General features: G+C 39.7%; 1 protein-coding gene across 3 annotated transcripts in view; it reads left to right on the forward strand.

The window, feature by feature from the left end:
- The window catches only part of LOC147424621 (uncharacterized), a 77,375-nt gene extending 68,043 nt beyond the window's left edge, over positions 1–9,332 (forward strand). For all 3 annotated transcript variants that reach the window (XM_086500758.1, XM_086500746.1, XM_086500747.1), the window contains one exon: positions 8,813–9,332. The gene's annotated coding sequence lies outside the window, so the exon portion shown is untranslated. The remainder of the gene's footprint in view (positions 1–8,812) is intronic.
- The last annotated feature ends 13,416 nt before the right edge of the window (positions 9,333–22,748 follow it).

Raw genomic sequence — 22,748 nt, forward strand, 5'->3', positions numbered from 1 at the left:
AGCCTCTTGAATTTCAGCCATGTAACTGGCACAGTCTTGCTTAATAGAAGCGTGGACCACCAAGTACGAGCATTCCCCTCAGAGTAAGAGGCAGCTCTCCGAATCTTGGAGTGCTCTGAATAGCGTCCTCCCGCGAAAGCGATGTCAAACTGCTGTATAAGAGACAAAGCCTTCGAAGCATCTGAGTATCCTGAAAAGTATCAAACTTGATCGAGTGGCCACCTTCCTTAAACTCTCGAACTTTCTTGCTTTTATCTTCGAGAAAGTCATACTGGTTGGCTTTGTAAAAATTCTTCTTGTTCGCATAAAACTTTCCGTCATCGGAATCTGAGCTGTCTGTAGACGAGTCCTCAGTAGAACTGTCAGTCTCTGGGCGAGATTTAGCCTTCTTTGCCTTTCTCTTGCCCTTTCCAAAGCGTTGCTTCTTGCTTCGCTTTTTACCTTTTCTGTCTTCTTCGCTCGAATCCGAGGAGCTAGAAGAACTGTCAAAAGAAGAAGAAGAAGAACTGGGTAGGTCTTCAAACTTGACGCGCTTCTTCAATTTCTTTGCCTTGTCAAATGTCGACCGACGATCCAAATATCTCGGGAAGTCAGTGCCTTTCTTCTGCTTTTTGCCGTGCTTTTTGGCTTTCTTTTGCGTGTCAAAAAGCTGAGCAATCCGTGCATCAACCACGTTCTCCAGTTCCTTCTCCGTATATTTCTTGGAGGCAGAAGGTTTCTTGAGAGCGGGTTTCGGGAGTGGTGTTGTGGTTCTCTGCCACTCCATCTGTACCTCTTCCAAAGAGGTCTGGTTCATATATTTTGCCATCTTCGCTTCCTTGGCAAAATTGAGCATCATCATTGTTGCATCGCTGATCAACTGGCGACGCTCTATCTCTCGCCGCTCCGCCTAAGTAGGCCAAGGCGGGCCATACTCTCTGCCTGAATCTTCGTTGTGATCCCAGCCCGCATCTCCAGATGCAGAGGGAGTCGACTGATCATTGCCTGAAGCCATAGGTGCCGCGGAAAAAAAAATTCGGGGATCGGATTTCCCGTAGAAGAGAAATCGGCCGTGCTCTGATACCACTGTAACAAACTTGGACACTCCAAGTCAAGAATCAACCGCGACAGCACCAAATAACCACTTCAAAACAATTCATAGATCACAATAGATTTGCACTGGCCCGGTGGAGTTCCGTGCCTAGAGATATTGGCCCCAAAGACTGGCGCCCCTTTCGGTATTTCTTTTTATATTAATCAATCATCAAAGTACAAGAGAGCGGTTAGGGTTTCACTCTCAGACTCTGCGTCCAGATGCTTTGAGAAGTGAGGCCCTCACCACTAATTTAAAGGTTACAAGGGATGCCCAAAAGCAGAGCCCCAAAAGCTTTTAAAATCAAAAGCATCAGTTCTCTCTCTCTCTTGAGAGTCTTTTCTCTTTTTTTTATAAAAAAAAAGCAACAGCAAAATTCGCGTCGCTCATCATTTTCCAAAAAAAAAAATTAAAAAAAAATTAGGGTTTTTGGCAAAAATTAGGGTTTGCATGAATTTTAGGGTTTTTGGCAGAAATTAGGGTTTCTACTGTCCGCCACGTCATCACTTTGTGACAGTCCTTGTCATTTCTCTCTCACATAGGGAGAACTCTACTAAAAAATCACTAGAGAGCAAACCTCTAGCTGATTATCCACGGATAAGAAGTTATGGCACCTAAAATGACCCGAGCCAATCCTACATCTGATGATGAGAGCGGAGCTCCAAAAAGAACTAGAGTGTCACACGACGACGAAGCCGGGCTAGTAGTAGGCCTACTGGTGAGAGTTGATGTTTCTACATAAGTTAGGATACCGTTTTTATCCTAGGGGAGCCGCCCGCGAACCTTGGGTGGGGGTTTATCCACCCCGGATTGTGAACAAGGAATGGTGCCGTTTTTTCACCCTTAGGCGGTCTTGAGACAAGAAGAGTATTGGTCATAGTTACTATGGTCAATATTTTTGATGGACAATACCCTGTTTTAAGTTTAAAGATGTCTGTTTGGTAAAAGAAATGCTTTTCAATGCTGTCTTAATACTTGATTGAAGGAATCACTATGCCAGAAAGTTAAAAGAAACCATTATTTTAAATGTTAAAACAATGTGATAGTAATTATAAAAGAAAAGGATCATGTGTGAGTGCGGGGTGGTAAGTGGGGATTGACTAAGGTTGTCAATCATGGACGGAAGGACCTGATTAGTCAGGTAACTATCCATTCCGGCGCACTAAAAGCATTTAGTAAACTCCTCTAATTGGAAGAGGAGTTCACCAGCGGCTGTGCCCTCATATATGTTAGGGGGAAAAAAGCGTTGGTTTAGGATATCTCGGCCCAACTTGTGGAAGTTATAGGGCTGAAATAGTTTTGGACTTTTAAAATGTTGTCCCGTTTTTGCTGCGAGACAGGACTAGGTCTTCTTCTAGGGCTATAGACTCAAGCCATTGTCAATGGTAAAGGTCTATTCTTTGAATTTTTCTTGTTTAGAGACTTTGATTTTTATTAGGCCTAGAGACCTGTCAAGGACCCCATCTCAATTTTGGTAATGGTGGGTTGGGGATCTCACAACATGCGTCAAGAGCCATCCTTCCTCTGCACTAAAAGCACTGGGGAGCAGAAAGGTGAAGAACTAGGCTGAATCAATCCCTTCTCTAAAAGCTCCTCTACTTGGCTCATAATCTCGTTCTGCTGCGCCGCACTAACCCTGTAGGGAGGTCTGTTTTGTGGGCTACACCCTGACACCAAATCTATTGCATGGTTTTGAGGCCTCTCCGGCGGCAATTGCTACGGCAATGAATCAGAAAAACAGTCATTAAACTCTCGCAAAAATGCTGACCTTTCTTTATCTAACACAGAATAAATTTGACTGACAATTATCTGAAACATCACCTGCAAAGATCAAGTACACAGAAAGATGATCTTTAATTACAGAAGTGATAGCCGAAGCAGATACAATAGGGACAGACTCCCCTTTGAGCTTTACATCCAAAACATGAGTTTTGCCCCTATGTTGAAGGGTGATTGTTTTGTCGCAGACATCCAATACGCCATGTGTTCGGAACATCCACGGAATTCCTAGCAACGCACCCTTCCAATGGCATGATATAGAATTCTTCTGTGTCATACGACTAAATATGTAGATGCAACTTTCCAATGATGGGAGTAACACACTCTGAGTAGCCAGGACATGCCAACCTTGCCTCTGTCGTGTATCCCATCTCTTCAACTATGATGTCTAGCTTCATAGCTAACTCTGGTGAGATAAAGTTTGCTTTGGCACCTGGATCAAAGAAGATGAGTGTTGTCTAATCTGTGACTTTATCCATGCTCTGCATAACTCGCTGGCATCTGTGTTTGGGCTATCACCCACCATATCTGGCACCAAACCTGCCGTAGCAATTTGCAGCAAAGTGACTAGGTTGCTTGCATGTAAAGCATTTAATCTCAGCCATCAAGACGTTCTTTTCCTCGAGCGACTTGCGCATAGAAGGCTTCCTTTTTGGCTTCTTTGCCCGCAGTCTCGTTTGAGTCCTTATTCTTGTTGTCCTTTTCTGACCCCTGTGATGCTTCAAGAGCCGCTTTCACAAAGGGCTTCTAGGCTGCTTGCATGTAAAAGCAATCAATTTCAGCCATCCAGACCTCCTTTTCCTCGAGCGACTTGCGCACAGAAGGCTTCCTTTTTGGCTTCTTTGGCGGCACTTCAGAAGTCTTGGTTGAGTCCTTATTCTTGTTGTCCTTTTTTGACCCCTCTGATGCTTCAAGAGCCGCTTTCACAAAGGGCTTCTTCGCTGAATTTTTCTTTTGTTGCCTCCCTTTCACGTTGCCTGGAAACCCACTGTCCTCTCCCTTTAACAAGGCAAGACCAATGTTTACAACTTCCATAAGCTGAGTGAGAGTAGCCACTCTGTTCTTTGTACAGTAATCAAGAAGCCCTTTAGGCAGCCCACAACAATACTTCTCAATCTGCTCTGTCAGTGGCACAAACTTGTAGGAGGTTACTGAAATCAACGCTTTACAAAACCTCCGATTGTACTCCTGTAGGCTCTTGCAAGTAGCTGCAGTGAGTTGGTGCCAATCCGTCATGACATCGGCTTCAAATTCATTTGACAGCCAGGCAGATGCATATATTTGTTTGAAGTATACCCATGTGGCGGGTGCCTGTCCTTGCATCAAGAGGGTCGTCCACTATATAAGCGCATTGTCTTTCAAGAAAGTGACAACTTTCGTGACCTTAGAGGCCTCTGTAAAATTCCCTCCTGCATAATCTGTATCAAACTGCTGGAGGAAAGTAAGAGCCTTTGCCTTATCCTCAAAGCCGCTGAAAGTGCTAAACTTTACAGCTGCACCACCTTCTTTGTAAGCTTTCGGCTTTTCCAATACCCCCAAGTTGTCATAAGGAATTGTCTACAACATGGGCACTGTGATAGGGTCATCGCTGCGTCTTGGCCATTGACATTTTGCATCATAGGTGCCATATCTGGCTGTTGTCCAGAAAAACCAGCCATGCCAAAATTACGTTGTGGCAGCCCGAACTGGCCTTGGTTGCTCTGAAAGCCTTGCTGCATGCTGATGCTACCATACATGGGGTTTGGCATCATACCCCCAAACACTGTTCCTAGCATATAGGCATATAACCAACCATGCTCTGAAACACTGATCCACCTCCGAGATACCCAAGATGTACGGTGGGTGGTGGAAAAACCTGATGCATTTCCTGGAAACTGGTTCCCTGTCCTTGTAACGCAACATGCGGGGTTGGAAAGGTGGCGGGCTGAACTGACAAAGCTTGTAGAATAGGCGTCCTAACCACCTGTTCATGGACGGAAGGAACCCGTTTGGAGCCCCTGACTCCGCAACATGCCAGTGCTCCTTATTCTGCTGGGACGCATGAAGTACCTGGGCTTGAGCCTCAACAGGCTCTACGGGTTGTGTAAGTTGCCTTGATTGCTGTGGCAGTGGTGGCGCTTGCAAAAACTCATTAAACCTTGGGTTCTGCACGAGTCGGGAAAACACGTTGACGGTGGCAACTAACTGAGTCTTAAATGCATTATCTTCAAGTTGCCCAGTCATAAAGCCCTGTACTGGTCGAGCATTCACATCAACATACCGGGGTTGCCGTGAACTCTCGCCAACCTCAAACACTGTAGGAATATCCTGCTTGTCCTTCGAAAAGGAACCCTCTTCCATAATGCCCTTCCCTTTGTCGGCCATAGTGTAATCCCGCGTTCCTATACTCTGTGTCTTCACGAAACCAACTGAGGCTCAGTTCTTGAGGAAAAAGCGATTATGTTCGGGCAACGGAACCATGAAACCGGCCGTAGGGCGGTAGACGCAGGCTTTCACCCGCAATTTTACTTTAGACTTTAGGACAAAGAGAAACTTTGCAAATAAAAACTTGTAATGAGACACTTCAAAGCACACACGGCTCAGAAGCTAGAATGCTCCGAGCAGACGCCGACAACCTGTAGGCCCCAAAAACTGGTGCCCCTTTCGGTATTTCTTTATTCCTTTAGAGGTTAAAGTTACAAAACTAGAGTCCTTGGGATCTTTACCTGTATCCAACTAGATCACACCTGTTTTGGCAAAATTTCGGTAGCATAACGGCCCCAAAACTTGCCCTGAACAAATCCCCTGCTAGAACTCGCTTCCAAAGACATAAACCCTCTGTTTTCAACCCAAAAACAGTAATTACAGCTCGCTGTATTTATTGGTTTTTACCCTGTTTTCAGCCCTAAACAGTCCAATAACTGTCCTCTAACAGTGGGGCACTGTTCCCAATGCTTCTGGCATCCATACGGCTGCAAAACAGTCCAAAAACAGCGCATAACCAGCGCTGAAAATGGACCTATGAAGTGAGTTTATCACCCTCACGGGTGCTTGCTTTTGGAGTAGCAGTTAGTTACTCCTGTTCCTACTCGAAGAGGTTCTTGCCTTGGCACAGAAGCATAAGACCACACAACTGTACATAGGTCAAATGAACAGCCCTCTTGTGGGGCATCACATTACTGTACGTAGGGAGAGAGAGAGCAGTGTAGAGTGTGTATGTAGGACATCACTTCTTGCACTACACTGTACATAAGAGGGAAAGCTTGCACATAGTAGCTTTGGTACCTGCAACAATCCACCGTATGGTTGAAAAATGCAGCCCACGTTTTATTTTAACGCTTCTCTCTCTCTTAAGTTGGAAAGTGCCCAAAAACGTGCCAAGTGGCACTCATGCATTAATTCCTTGCTTTGGACTTTTGGGTCTAAAAATATCTCACCGGTTGCTCAGTTGACTTAGAAGCAGAGTAATGAAATGTTCCTCTTGTCATTCCGGAGCTAATGACGCGAACAGATTTCATGGCTCAAAATAGCAGTTTCCTAATTTTTAGGAGATGCTTTGATTGAACTCTCATTGGTCATCTGACCATCTTTTACCACTGGGACCATGCATGATATGATTAGTGATGTGTGTGTCGTGTGTAATTGGGTTGATTTGAGGTGAAGAGAAGTGGATGTGTAGATTGTCAGACATCATGGCTTAGCTCCTTCATAGACCAAGAATCCCATTTCATAGAGTTTTCATTCGTATTTCCATGATTAGCTCGCTAAATGGTGAGTGTTTCCATCCCTTAGTCGGATAGCTTATCCCTTTGGATTGACAATTATTGTTGATCATTAGCGCTATGTTACAATGGTACCCCCAACATCAATGCAACAATGGCTTCATCTTCACTCCGTGCACAATGCCATAATTCACACAGACCCTTTTGTTTATCTTGGAAATTCTTATGCACGTATTGAGTAGTGTGAATCTATAGGCTTTTCTCCCAATGAAACACTTAACAACACTCTCTATCCTCCATTATCTTATCGGGCCCATTGTTAAATAATGTGCGGATTATGGTTCTTAAGTGCGGCGAGGGGACCTAGATGACTTTGAATTGAGCCTAGACACCCTTTTACTACTCGAATTGCGGGTGAAACTACTGTTTCACACCGGCCATACAATGTCCGGCCATTTGCAACTTCAAATAGAGGGTCTCAAAAATTAAGCGAAAATCATCAGAAAGAAACCAACAACGAAGGTTGGTAGTTGCCATGTCCTCATGACACCCTTTTATATAGATGTGGGTAACACTATGGAGGGATATGTTTTCTGATGCTAAATCCCCTCTTTGCTTATCTCTAACCATTGGTTGTCACAGGTATTGGCTACATTGCTTAGCTTTGAAAGCTGCCCATAGACTTTTGGATCTGAAACTTTCTGCCTAAACTAACTTCTTGTGCAGGGTAGGGTACCTTGTTGATTTCTACTACTAACCTGTGTGGTGGTTGGCTAACTGATGAGCTGTTGTCATTTTTAAAAGTGAAGGATATTAATTGGAGTGGATTTGCATACACCTCTCGTAAGTAGCCCAGCCTATCTGAATGTTTTGTTTGGTTGCATGGGTGCAAGTGAGAGTCCACCTTTTTCCTGAAATAATGGTTGTTATACAAAGTACCCCTAGTAGGATGGACAAGAAATGCTCCCTCTTTACTTAGAATGATAGTTCGTTCATACTACCTTTTACAATACTCTTTGATACTAAGAATTTTATACAAACACTTTTAATATTAGTCTCTGATCTATGGTTTCTTTGGACAGTATATGTTCTTTTGTGCTAGTTATATTTGAGTTAGAAGAGAGCAACATGCATTCTTGAATGCAAGGTTGACGAGTTCGATTGTCATACTGGAAATCCAGGCTCTCTCTAGATTGGCCTTGATACTTGACAACCATAGTGCCTTAAGAGATGATTGGTTTTAAGGTAGGTTCTTGCTAATCTTGAGAAAGTATCCCTCACACAACCATAATATCTTTTGTTGATAGGTTGGTTATGTCAGTTAGTTGGACACTTATTCCTACTTTCACCTTCACCTTTTCTTTCCCACTATTTTAGGATTTTATTCGTTACAGATTGATTGTCAGGATGAAAATCATTTCCAATGATGTGGAGCATAAAAAGACCTCTGAAAAGATAGTTCGAGCTAGAAAAGAGCTTTATTTAAAACCTATAGTAGGACATAGCTGCCTAAATCAATACCTTGATGTATATGATGTGTAAATTTTAGATAATCCTGCTTTTACAAGGACTTGGTCTTCCTATTGAGCCTATTTCTAAGGCCAGCTTATTGGTTATTAGATGTATCTCAGATATTGAGGGTTCTAAGGAAATCGCAGATGATTCTCAGTCCTTGTTTCTATTTCACTTTGAATGATTGGTTTAGGCTCCTTGCCACTATGGACAAGGATTCTAGAGGGATTAAAAGCAATGAAAGAGATCAGTAAGAAAGATGGTGGTGGTGAAAAACATCCATGAAGAACTGGGCTCTTCCTCATCTTAGGGTGCATAACTCACTAACTTCTTAGAAAAGTAGGGCGGTATGCTTTTAATCATCTAGAGCTACTCTTCCTAGATAAACCATCAAAATTTTACCTCTTTTGATCCTAGCTTCTTGGGTGAGCCTAGAGCTTAGTGATTACCCACATCGGGTTCATGCTTTTTTGGGCTATGATGCTGGAGGCGCTTGAGGAAGTTAAGATGGAAGAACTCACCAATTCTCTTACCTCTACATGGTAACCTTAAAGGCATGGTCTATGGACCCAATGCTTAGAGGAAGATGCTATTTCCTCCCTCAAAAATCTAACTCTCTAACTTCTCCTAACAACTCTTTTTGACCCCCTCTTTATTCTCTAACTCGAGTATTGGTAGAGGAAGTTAAAAAAATCTGTATGAGGAAGGGGAAAATGTCTCCTTACATCTCCTTTGATGAAACTTGTAGGTTGTGAAGAAGGAGGTTACTTGTGGAAGGTTGTGTAACTTGCGGAAGAAGAAGGCTACTTGAATGTCCCATTTTGGAAGCAAAGTTATATGTACATTGCCTCTATATCAACACTCTATTATAGATTTTTGCCTAAGGGCACTTTTTTGTGAAATAATTGATTAACATTTTGAGAATTACTTACTTCCGAATGGTGTAATGTTTGGTTGGAGGTTTCTATTAGGTATATGGGAGCCTACCTTATGCCAACGGCTTAGACTTGACCTGATCTATGAGGTCACCAACATATGACACAATATAGATGCTTCTTGAGAGATTGAATGGTTAACCCTTAAACCCAAGCCAAAGGATAAAACCTTGATTACAATGAGTGTGTTTTCCGGGCTAACAACTCTCTATACAAGATGATGTCATGCCTCACAATGTCTCAACTCTCTCTCCGAGTCCACTCTATGTTCTCTGCAAAACTAATTGTGTTGGTGCATCTTTATATATGTGTAGGTCTCAATATTGAGCATAACTCATATCCCTTTGGTAGATAGATGTACCATGATGTTGGGAACATTTATTTTCCACACGTCATGATGAGACCATGGCTGTATCTCTTGGTAGGTAGCTCGCAAGTTGGTATGTTGGACACTTTGAGCTATTTACAGTGACCTGATTGGTATTACTATCGGCTATATATTAGATCTTCAAGAGCTCTATCGTATGATTCTTGTACACATTAAGTAGACCATTATCTATTTGAAAAGTTTCACAAGTTGATGGGGTTATTGAGATTTACTCGTTGTTGTAGACTCCTCCAATGTGTATAGCTGATGATGTAGAGGTTTTAGATTGTCTAAAATGATACCAAAGTACCATTCTAAGCTACCAGGCATGCTATTATGCTACCATGCCAACACGCTTGACTCTATTATTATTACGTCATTGGAGAGGATCTGTTGGACTTGAAATCTTAAACACCTTGAAAACCTAAAATTTGAGCCAAAAAAAAGAAATAAGAATTTCAAAAGCACCCATTTGTGAAGTTCAAGACTTTGTAGACAAGCCTTTTCTTGTTCATGAACCTTGCATGTGGATCCTTCCCTTACTTCTCAACTCCTTTCCTTAAGGGAAGCTGCATCTTGCCAAGTGTGATTTATGCTTGAAGAAAAGCTCCTTCTGTAAAGCTTTAGAGAAGATATCAGCAACATACTCCTTGGTGTTTGGTGTAAGAATATGTTCCCATTTTCCAGCTTCTCTCTTATGAAGTGCTCTCGAACTTCAATATACTTGGTCTTGTTATGTATCATTGGGTTCTTTGCCAAAGATTTTGTTGAGATGTTGTCTTGCATGAAGGTGTATGTTGGCCACTTTTATAGAACCCAACCTCTTTGCACTAAATAGATTCACAAGTTGATGTAGAAGAGCTTTATATTCAGCCTCTATAGATGAAAGGTGAGGGTGTTGTGCGTCTTGGAGCACCATGAGATGGCTCCAATACCTATAAAGAAAGCATTTCTAGATGCTCTTTTTATCCACCAGATTTGCTGCATAATCTTAGTCACTAGAGCCATGTAGATTGAGCATATCTCCTCTCTTTAGAATACTCAAAGGAGTACCTTTCTGTTAGGAAATAGGACGTAGTTAAGTAGATATTAGAGTAGCTTACTTAATGGAGAGAGAATTTTCACCCATGAGAGAGAGAGAGAGAGAGAGAGAGAGAGCATGATATACGTGGTTCACCCAATGTGGGCTACATCCATGGAAAGCAGCCACTCAATGGCTTTTTAGTACTTCAAACAACAAGTAGGTTACAAAAGGATTATACCATTAATAGAGCTTTCGCCTTGCTTCACTCTCACCACCTCACATCAAATTCACAATGCTACACAATGTCTTTTGTGTCTAAAAGAGGCCTCTTTTTATAGGCAAAAAGGTCTGCTCTCTCATGAGAGTCAGTCGTGTGTAGTCGCCCTTGTGTAGACAAGTACAAGTTGGACTCTCCAATGCACACATGTATGGTCGCCCTTGAGAAGACAAGTCCGCCTTGAAATCGGCCATCGATCATTGAATTCGGCCATCGGTCATTTACTTACGGTCATCAATCGTTTTTTGACTACTTTTCGATCTTTGTCCGGTCTCAATATTTCGGCGAAAGCACGAGATTGGTCGTGAACTTTTGGGATTTCAACGATTGATTTTTCTTCACGCACGATGGCTTCTCCTCATAACGTGGGCCTTACAAATATGCATTTTTAATACAAAAAATTACAAGGGGTAAATCATGTTTCGTATTTAACATTCTCCCACTTTGAGACCGATCTCCACCTCAAACCTGTGACTGCTTTTCATCATGGTTTCTTATCTTTGAATGTCAATTGAAGATGAGCAAAAGCTAAACTTCTCGTTGTCGATTACCTTTGTAAACATGTATGCAAGATTTTCACATGTGTGTACCTTCGCTAGCTTTAGCTGTCCCTCTTCCAATAGAGTACATATAAAGTGATATCTCACCTCAATGTGCTTTGTCCTTGAGTGAAAGGCTGAATTCTTCACAAGATGAATGACGTTTTGATTGTCACTCTACAAGACACAATTGTCTTGCTTGTATCTAAGCTCCTCCAAGAATTTGTGAAGCCACAGAATCTCTTTGCTTGTCTTCGTTATCGCTACGTATTCTGCTTCTGTGGTAGAAAGTGAGACCACTTTCTGTAGTTTTGAAGCTCAACTTATTGCTGTGTCTTCAACTGTCAAAACATGGTAGTAGTGCTCCTTTTAGTATCTTTGTCACCTGCCATATCTGCATTAGCATACCCTACCAAGAAAATATCACTAGTTCAAAATACAAAGCATTTATTGTTGTCCTTTTTAGATATTTAAGTATCCACTTCACAGCTTGCCAGTGCTCTTTACCTGGATTGGCCATGAATCTACTTACAACTCTCATTGCATGTGCAATGTTTGGCCTTGTCCAAACCATACCATACATTATAGAATCTACCGTTGCAGCATATGGAACTTTAGACGGATAGGCTATCTCCTCGTGTCTTTGGATACATATTCTTGGTTAGTATAAAGTGACTAGCTAATGGTGTAGAAACCGATTTTGCATTGCAAATTTTTCTAGGATCTTCTTGATATAATCTTCTTGAGATAGCTTTACTGTTTTCTTCATCCTGTCCCTTGATATCTTCATACCGAGTATATTCTTTGTAACACCTAAATCTTTCATTGAAAAAGATTCAGACAACTCCTCTTTTAGGTCTTTGATGTTCTGCATGTTAGCACTTATAATCAGCATGTCATCAACATACAACATTAGGATGATGAACTTCCCATCTCTCAAATTCTTTGTGTAGACGCATTAATCTGAGTTGGATCTTTTGAATCCGTGATCCAACATCCATCAATCGAACTTCAAGTACCACTGTCTTTATGCTTGCTTTAAACCATACAAGCTCTCCTTTAATTTGCAAACCATTTTCTCCTTACCCTTTACTTCCTACCTCTTTGATTGAAGCATGTAAATTTCCTCCTCTAAGTCACCATGAGAGAACTCTGCATTTACATCCATTTGCTCAAGATTTAAATCACGAGCAGCCACAAGGTTTAGGACAAGATTTATTGAGTTCATTTTTACAAGAGGAGATAATATTTTATTGAGATCAATATCTTTCTTTTGAGAAAACCCTTTACAAGCTTGGACTTGTACCTTTGCTTTTACTTTCTTCTTCCTTTGGCTTGTACACTCATTGGTTTTGCAGTGCCCACTTATCTTTAGGCAACTCAACCAACTCCCGTGTTTAGTTACAATGTAATGAGTCCATCTCTACTTGCATGCTCTTCATCCATTCTTCTTTGGATTCGTGTTGCAAAGCTTCTTCGTATGATTCCGGCTCTTTAGAATCTGAGATTAAGAGATGGTTGAAAGAAGGAACGAACCTTTCTGGAGGTCTACTTGCTCTTGTAGATCTTTGGAGAATACGTTGAGGCTCTTCATTTGGTCGACGTTATTACACGTCACTGTTCGCACTCCTTGAGCTTCACCCTCCTCAAGTTCCATGTACTCATCACGTGTATTTTGTTTATTTTCTTTCTTAGTAATCTTTGTACATATTTTATTCGTTAAACATTACATCCCTACTTCTAAAGATTTTACCATCTTCACGATTCCATATTCGAGATTCAAAGTTAGCTTTTCCATAGCCAATAAAGAAACACTTTTTGAACTTTGTATTTAGCTTTGACCTTAGGCTTCTATCTATGTACATGAAAGCCTCGCACGCAAACACTTTGAGAAATGCATAAGTCATTGGTTTACCTGTCCATGCCTCTTCTGGAACTCTCTCATCCAATGCCGTTGAGGGTGACCGATTAATTAAGTACACAAACATACTGCTTCCGTCCAATGCTCAAGCGGTAGACCTGCATGTAGTGGTATGTTACGTACTTGCTCCATGATTGTTCTATTCATCCTTTTCGAAATGCCATTTTGTTGAGGTGTCCTTCGGATTGTCCTTTGCCTCTAAATGCCATTGCTAGTACAAAAGCTTTCAAAAGCTTGGCTACAATATTCGCCTCCATTGTTGGATCTGAGGTATTTAACCTTGGTATTTGCTTCATTCTCCACAAAGGCTTTTCACCTTTGAAATATGAAAAACACATCGGATTTATTCCTCATTACATAAACCCATGTTTTCCTAGTTGCATCGTATGTGAATATCACATAGTATAATGAGCCACCAAGGGATGGTGTACATGATCTGAAATATCAAAATGAAACAAATCAAGTTTTTTATTTTTTCTTTCATTTACCGTCTTTTGTTTACCGTAAGTACAATCTTTACAGAATTCTAAGTACACTTCTTTCAACCTTGGTAGAAGCTTCTTTGATCGAAGAATTTGCATTTCTTTGACACTTATTTGCCCAAGCCTATAGTGCTACACCGTACTGCCGACTTCTGTAGCTATTGCACAAGTTGAAGATTGTGTGTTGATAGTACACAAGTAAAGTGTGCCAACCTTTTTTCCTTTGGTAACCACCAAAGATCTCTTTAAGATCTTTCAACGTTTGTTTTCGAATGCAATGTTGTGACCTTCATCAACCAATTGTCATGTATAGATTTAATTTTTGCGAAGAGAAGGAACATGCTTAACGTCGTTAAGCTTCCATTCATTTCCATTAGTAGTTTGGACAAAAAATGTACCTTTGTCGACAATTTCACAAGCTTCATAATCTCCCAAGTATACATATCCAAAATTACCTTTGGTGTAATCTTGAAAATGTTGCTTGTGCGGTGTCGCATGGACGAAATCTACTATCCAAAAATTAGACACATTATCGAGAATTAGAGCGTCTTGCTCCACTTTGTCACATTGGCCTCCGATGTTGGCTTGTTGTCTTGAGACTCCGACTTCTTCTTCTTCTTGAACCAACAATCCTTCTTGATGTGGCTCTTCTTATCGCAGTTCCAACATTAAAGAATTGACTTTGTACGTGACTTCCTCCTCCTTGAGCCATCACGATCCTTTTGGTTTTTGAACCTCTCCTTAGGGTTTCTTCTTGTTTTCACTGACAGTGAAGCACTTGATAATTCACCTGTGTTTCTCCTTCGCATTTTCTCGCTTACGAGAACACCCACAACATCATTAAACTTAAAGAGTTTTTGTGTTAGAGACAGAGTTACAGCCATTACAAGGATGTCCAAACTATCCGGTAGTATAAGGAGGGTTCACACTTCGTCATTAAAATTGACCTTCATTGATCGAAGTTCACTTATATTAGTGTTAAAGTCGTTAAGCTGTTCTGTAACTGAACCATTTTCTGCTATCTTTAGATTAAACAAGCGGTTCATGAGAAATACTTTATTGGATGTCGATGGTTTCTCGTAGAGACCGTCAAGTGACTTCATCAAGTCCTTCGTGGTCAACATCTTCAAAACTTTGAAAGCCACCGTTGATGCTAAGCTTAACCGAATTATTTCTAATGCCTTTCGGTCAAGAACAATCCATGCTTCATTTGCCATTATTGCGGGCTTCTTTACAAGACCGCATAGTGGCAAATAAAGGTCCTTCTAGTAGAGATAGTCTTCAATCTGCATTTTCAGTGTTGATAGTTCTTGTCGTTGAACTTCTCGATCTTGAGCTTCCCTTCCTCCGTCATTACTCCCACTCAATTCAAGAAATTCTTTCCTTGAGATACTTTAGCTACGAGCAAACCATGCTCTAATACCAATTATTAGGAAATGGTACGTAGCTAAGTAGACATTAGAGTAGTTTACTTAATGGAGAGAGATAATTTTCACACATGAGACATTCACAGAAAGCAAATCACTCAATGACTTTAGTACTTCAAACAAAAAGTAGGTTACAAAGAATTATACCCTTAATAGACCTATCGCCTTTCTTCACTATCACCACCTCACATCAACTTCACAATGCTACACAATGCCTTTTGTGCGTAGAAGAAAGTAGGTTACAAAGAATTATACCCTTAATAGACCTATCGCCTTTCTTCACTCTCACCACCTCACATCAACTTCACAATGCTACACAATGCCTTTTGTGCGTAGAAGAGGTATCTTTTTATAGGCCAAGAGGATTGTCCTCTCTCATGAGAGGCAGTCGTGTGTAGCTGCCCTTGTGTAGACAAGTCAAAGTTGGACTCTCCAATGCGCCCATGTGTGTGCTCTTGAGAAGACAAGTCCACCTTGAAATCGGCCACTGACCACCTTCCGTTTTTCGATCACTTTCCGGCCATAATATCCCAATGAAAGCTCGAGATCGGGCATGAAGTTTTGGTTTTTTGACGAGTGATTTCTTCACGCACGATAGCTTTTCCATTAACGAGGGCCTTACAAATGTGCGTTTTAAATACAAAAAATTACTAGGGGTAAATTAGGTTCCATACTTAACACTTTCAAGTACCTTATGACATTTTTTACTGCATTTCAATGAGAACTTAGGAGTGTATTGAGCAAGCAAGTTGACTACAAAGCAAATTTTACTCTTGTCCAGGTTTGATCTAGAAATCAAACTCTTGAAGCAAAAGCATCCATCTCAACAAACTTCCTTTAAGGTGAACTTTATTAATAAGAAATAGAGTTTCCCGGTGATCCATAACAAAATGAACTCATCCTCCAAGTGATAACGACATGAATTTTCCACTCTATAAACCAATTCTAATTCTTTTCTTTCATGGTAGTGTAGCCTTTCTCGACTTCAGAGAAACATCTATTGATTTAGTAGAGCACTAAAATGGCTCAAAGCTATGAAGGTTTGCCCACGTGAACATGAAATACTGTGCTTGATGCTTACACTGCCTAAGTACATGGTCTATTGATAGCAGAGAAGCATGTAATATAGTAGATAGTAAAGTCTAAATATCCTTTAGGTTGTACTAAAATGTCCCAAAGCTATGCTAAATGCATCCACATGAACATGAAATATAGTGGTCTGCTTAGGTTACCTAAGTACTCACTTCAATGTCTGAAAAGCCTCTTGACGCACAATATTCTATTGTATTGAAGTGTCCTTCTTGGTGAGTGTATACAATGCATCACCATTTTCAACAAACTTCTCTATAAAGCATTTGTGGAAGTTGACATAGGCCAAGAAATTGCTCACTTCATGAGAAGATTTTGGGGCTCAGATTCCATATTAAGTTTGATTTTGTCCTCAATCATCTCCATTCCCTCATTGGGTACTACATGTCCTAATAAAATCCCTTTGAAGACTGCAAATCACACACTTGTATGGGTTTAAGCTTAATCTCTTCTAGCTACATCTCTTGAATACCAGTGAAGCAATCAAAATGCTTGAGATTGCATTGCAATACTAATAGGTGGTAGGAAATCAACATCAAACATATCAGTTTAGGCACCATGTCTCTTTGTGCCACACAGGGTGTTTAGGCCAAGCCAAGGCAAGATACTTGATGCATTATCCATGTAGATCATTCAACTTCCAATGCACTAACAACGTAGATGAGCCTAACAAAAAAAGAAGAAGATCTAGGGTCCATACCCCCGATCTAGTAAAGCCCTAGGTCATTGACCCTTTTGTCTAAGGCTAAAAGATATCGGTACTTTGTGCTTATATCAATGCTATCATAATAAACATAACACGTGAGTCCAATCAAAATAGCATCTTCCATATGTACAAACAACCCTTTCCAAGGCAATCGGGTTATATAAGGTTTTTATCCTTACACCTCTGACATAAACCATCAAACCATGTCAAAATCTCAAACCAAAGTTATAAACTAAATCAAATCCTCAACACACAGGTAAGAACTCCACCCTACTCTGGGTGATGCACATCCATTTTGCAAAACCAACTTTAGCACATAACATGGCTACAAAAACTTTGATAGCAATTCAACAACACAACCATAAAAAAGAATAAAAATCCAAGAGTCACACTGGATTCCACAATTAAAAATCACAACCAAAACCATAAGGGGTCTTCAACAATTGACCATAAACCATATTTCTCAATGAATTGACTCCCACACTTGGAATATTGACTATACACGCTATAGTCAAACTGAGCCCATACATGGCCCTTAAGCGATGAATTTTTATGCGTAAAAGTAAGTCCAACCAACGACTAAATAATTTCAAAACACCATTTTAGAAGTTTTTAACTATACATAAATGATATATCATGACCGCATGTCACCCCCTTTCACATAAAGCTAGTCTTGACTTAGAAGGGTGGAAAAGAGTACACACATGTACATGAGACATCCATATGTATCCTTGAGGTTCCATACATCATACTACATCCATCATGATGCAAAACAGTCCCACCACTTTGATTAACCTTATGCCATAACTTTATATTTAGGTGCAAAACAACTTTTTCCTATTTTTGGATGCACACACGACATGCAAAAGAGTGTGTTTGACCTCCTACCAATGCATCAAGCTGATCCCTATAACATAAACTAACACCTTGTCACATCACTTTACCTATATGAGACTCATGCTGACAGATGTGACATGAAAAGAAGCCATTTTATGCAAAACTGTCCATACAGGTCGGGTATGCTAACTATACACCCACACATAAGATTTTGGACATCGTACACATGAAATCAAATCACCAAAACAAACCATAAAACATATATGAGCCTCTTTTCAAACTCATGAACCTATGGAGATGGTGATGTAGAGCTTGCACCACCTCCGCATAATACGTATGTTACTGTTTCACTATATTCTATGTGTTGACGACGCTAAAAATTGAGCACTAATACGCCTTTTATATAGTTTCTGCCGGTCTGGATTGAACTTCAATAGAAAACACGGTGCCCCCTCTTCTGCCTGGAATAGATCTTGCTTTTGGGATCTTTGCTAAAACCATGGCTTGGCTTGACTTGGCTTTTGGCAATCTTTGCTAAAAACATGGCTTGGCTTTTGGAAGTCAACTCTGGCCATACCCTTCAATTTAATTGCAGTAATTGGCTCTGTAAACAACATCTAGGCAACTAATGAGACTGTAAGTGAAGTAGATTGCCCTGGTGTATTTACTATGCTGTTTTTTTTTAAAATAATTATCGTAGAAATTTAGTTTAATCTTGTTTCTTCACTGTATGTCGGTCTTTCACTCATACGATGACCACAAATAATATTTTTGGAGTTAGATTATATTAAAAAGCACATTTATTTTTTGAGTGTCAAAAAACATAAAAAGCTAAAAAAGAAAATTGTTCTAAAATTGAACGATGACTTCTTCTAACCTACATGAACAGAAAATGAACCCGCTTACATAAAAAAAGCCTCGAAAGGCACAAAAAAACATGAAAAATACTTAAAAAGAAAATTTTTACAAAATTGAACCGTAGCTTCTTTGAAACTTGTAGCTTTTCACAAAAAAACATCGATATTTTTTTTTTCAAAACTGAACCAAGCGTTCATTTGACCTATTAGAACACGAAAACGACATCGCTTTTCACTTGAAAATCTTGGAACATTGCCCAACAAGCATTCTGAACCAAAAATAAAGTAATGTACACATGAACTTTAGTTTTTAATTTAAAAAAGAGACCCAAAAATCGGGGATCTTATAGCTATCTACATTATAAATAGGACACCACTACTATTATACATAACATGATACTAGAAGAGAATTTTACATGATAAATTTATCTACATTATAAATAGGACACCACTACTATTATACATAACATGATACTAGAAGAGAAGTTTTTTGACAAAGAATCTAATTTGATTCACCTTAAAGTCTTTGGATGTATTGCTTATGTGAATGTGCCATACGAGTTATGAACGACAAAAGCTGAAAGCATGTGTTCATTAGCTATTTCCTTGAGCGAATAGGGTATATATGTTACAAACCTATTGCATATAAAGTGAGGGTACATTTGTTAAACCCCTATCACACATCAAGTGATGGTACATATGTATTTGTTACAACCCTTTCACATATCAAATGAGGGTGTGTAGGGATGTGAATTGGAAGATCTTTTATGATGATGTAAAAGATGACCTGGGGTTGATGAAAAAGAGAACTTATTGCGGTCACAAGTTTTGAATAGACTACAAGGGTCACCTACTTCAAATCATGTTGATAATCCATGCCATGGTAGGTTTCATGAGAGAGTAAAACTTGAAATTCATCAAATGTATCAAGGAACAAACAGAAAAGATTGACAATGAGCCAAGGATTGCCAAATCTAAATGCAAGTCATGATACTAGTGAGTCAAGTGGCTTGAAGCAAAGTCTACATGAGGAGTTTGGTTTACCACTGTGAAAACTTTGGGTGCAAGAAGGATGCAAGAAGAAAAAGGGCACTGATGGTGATCTTGGACCAAAAAAATCTAGGAGAGTAAGAAAGCTTGTGCATCAATCCACTTATGACAATTATGTGCACATATATGGCAAAGATTGTGCAAGCTTGCTTTGGGGATGTTGTTGGAGATCCAAAGGTGGAATCAAGCTATGGATGAGGAGATGGCTAGCCTTAATGCAAATGGCAGATTTGACTTGATTCCATCACCAAAAATAAAGAATGTGGGCGTACGTACAATGTGAAACACAATGTGAATGGTTCATCGAGCAGGTATAGAGCTAGACGGGTAGCAGAGGGTTATGCACAAATTTATGACATTGATTATGAGAAGATATTCACCCCCATGGACAAAATGGCATTGCATGTATAATTATTGCGATAACTGCAACAAAATGTTGGATTTTACATGAAATGCATGTAAAAAATGCATTTGTACTTGGTGACTTGCAAGAAGAGGTATATATGAGGGCCGAGACATTCCAAGCATGTGTGTAAAAAATGCATTTGTACATGGTGACTTGCGAGAAGAGGTATATATGAGGGCCGAGACATTCCAAGCATGTGTGTAAGCTAAGGAGAGTACTGTATGGGTTGAAAGAAGGCACTAGAGCTTGACATGAGTGGCTTGCATCATAAATCATTCATTTTTGTCTGGTTGATGCAGATTTCTCTTTGTATATGTGAGAGAATTAGGCATGTACTTTGATCATAGGCATCTTTGAGAATGATTTAATTGCTGGTGCAGCCATGAGGATGAAATTGAGCATGTAAAGAGATTCTTACAAAAGTATTTTGACATGAAGGATTTTGGAGAGCTAGAATTTGAAGGTGAAAACTAATGTGGGTGATGTGCTTGAGAATGCCACCATGTACAAGATGATTGTGGGCACCCCTATCTACCTGACAATATCACGGCAAGATTTGAGCTACATAGTTGGGCTTGAGAGCCAGCCTATGCAAATTCCTAAGAAGCCACACTTGGATGCGGTGAGGTGCACATTGTGCTATATGAGTGCTACATTGGGTTATGCACTTTTTTATGAGGCTAGCATGGATGCCTTCTTGCCTACATTTATCATTATGAGGTACTACAACTAGACTTCATCAACTTGGTCTACCCGTCGAGACTGATGGCCACATAATTTCTTATGATGTTATATTTTTCACTTATGTTTTGAGACCTTATCATCATTTTGAGTAGTGAAGAAGAAGAAGAAGTAACTCTCAACATCCATCCCTATTGCATGCTATCTTGATTGTGCACAAATATGCTTGCAAGAGCTCAAACTCTCTCTTCTTTTCAATCTCTTTTCAATTACCTACCTCCTTAACACAACATACTATGCTTTAAAAGTCTCATCACATGAGCATTTTAATACATAAATCCACAAGCATACACATTTTTCACAATACTACATGCTCTCTCTCTCTCTCTCTCTCTCTCTCTCTCTCTCTCTCTCTCTCTCTCTCTCTCTCTCTCTCTCTCTCTCTCTCTCCAAAAGAAAAAGAAAAAGAAAAAAATCTTAGTCTTGAGTGGTATGTGAACAAGCTTCATTTCAATTTAGGGTATAGAAGGTGCGAAAAGACAAAAATTTCAATTTATCACATCAAAACCAACTAAACCATATGGATAGATCATCTATTACAAAAAAATACATAACGATCTATTTGCATGAAGGCTTTGGCATAACCACATGAATTAGCCTCTGCGTAGACTATAGTATTTCATAAACTAAACGCTATATTTTTGGCTTTAAACTTACTCTTTAAAATAGTAAGTTGCTCTTTTAATGCTACAACATGTTGCGTATGCTCTATGAGTGACATGGAGAACCGTTTGAACATAATGCTCCACAACCCTAAGTTTTTCTATAATTTAATATATAAAAAGGTCTACATTATAGTAATGAAAAGAGTCTGCATAAATATACTTGCGATGCTAGGGAAATCAAAAGAGATACATGCCTTTGGCAGTGGATGAAAGATACTAACCGATAAGTCCTTAAGCTAGTTTGAAATAATTTTGAGTGCCTGTTAGCGAAGAGTTTAAATGTTGGCTAAAGTTAGACGCTTGAAGACGTGGTACAACTTGATCACAAAAATTAAGAATTAATTGAAATGCTTAAATATCACTGATACCACTTGTGAAATACCTCCACATACCGCATTGCCCAAGGTAAAGGATGGATGCCACTTTGTGGTCATTCCCCACACATTAGAGGCAAATCTTCTATCCCATAATCTATCCTACATGCAAGGGAATGAGATGCTTATATAGTCTACCTGGCGACATTGGAGGGGTTGTCTATTAGTTGGTCTCTCCTAGACAAGAAAGAATATGAGCTAGTCCTCTAGCGTGAGGAGTAAACCTAAAATAGTGTTTCACTTATCTATGTTAAGAAAATAAATTTCATTCTTGGATTCACCTTACCACTTGATGTTTAAGGGACCAATGAACTACGAGTTTTGCTAAGCTATTGTGGGCTCTTATATATGAAATACACGATGCATACTTCCTTGGGGTGGCTTGATTTTTTGATGTTTGAACACATGTTTCTTGATCCTTTTGTAATGCAAATATCTAAAATAATTTATCATAATCAAGATATAATCTTACATTTAAATCCATTAGGAATCACAATTTCCATATTCAAAAGCAAACCCTCAATTGGTCAGTCCAATTTAGTACCTCTACACATTGAGTTATTTTCCTATGGGGATGTGGGGAAGCATCATATTGAACTTTGTCACAGCTTGCCAATGAGCTCTAGCTCCATTGAGCACTCCTATGCAAAAACCTATCCCTAATTGGATCTCTAGATCTATTTTGTAGAAAATTAATGCAATGTGATCCCTCAATTGATATTGGTTACCGTGCTAAATGAGGATCATTGGTTACCCCTTCTTGGCACCCTCAAGGTTACTCTAGGCATTTTTGAGTTACTATCATGAACTTTAACTAGAAAAATACTTCAACAATCCATGTAGCCAATATCTAGATCCATGCAAAGACTACCAACATATGAATTAGACCCACAATGCCAACTTGTTCATTATAGTAACCATGCAAAAACAAAAATCAAAGTGTGGTAGTAATAACCAACATGAAAAGTTGTGCTTATGTAGCATGTA

The sequence above is a fragment of the Adiantum capillus-veneris genome, chromosome 25 (genome assembly GCF_014529385.1).
Source record: "Adiantum capillus-veneris isolate H3 chromosome 25, ASM1452938v2, whole genome shotgun sequence".
NCBI classification, from domain to species: domain Eukaryota; kingdom Viridiplantae; phylum Streptophyta; class Polypodiopsida; order Polypodiales; family Pteridaceae; genus Adiantum; species Adiantum capillus-veneris.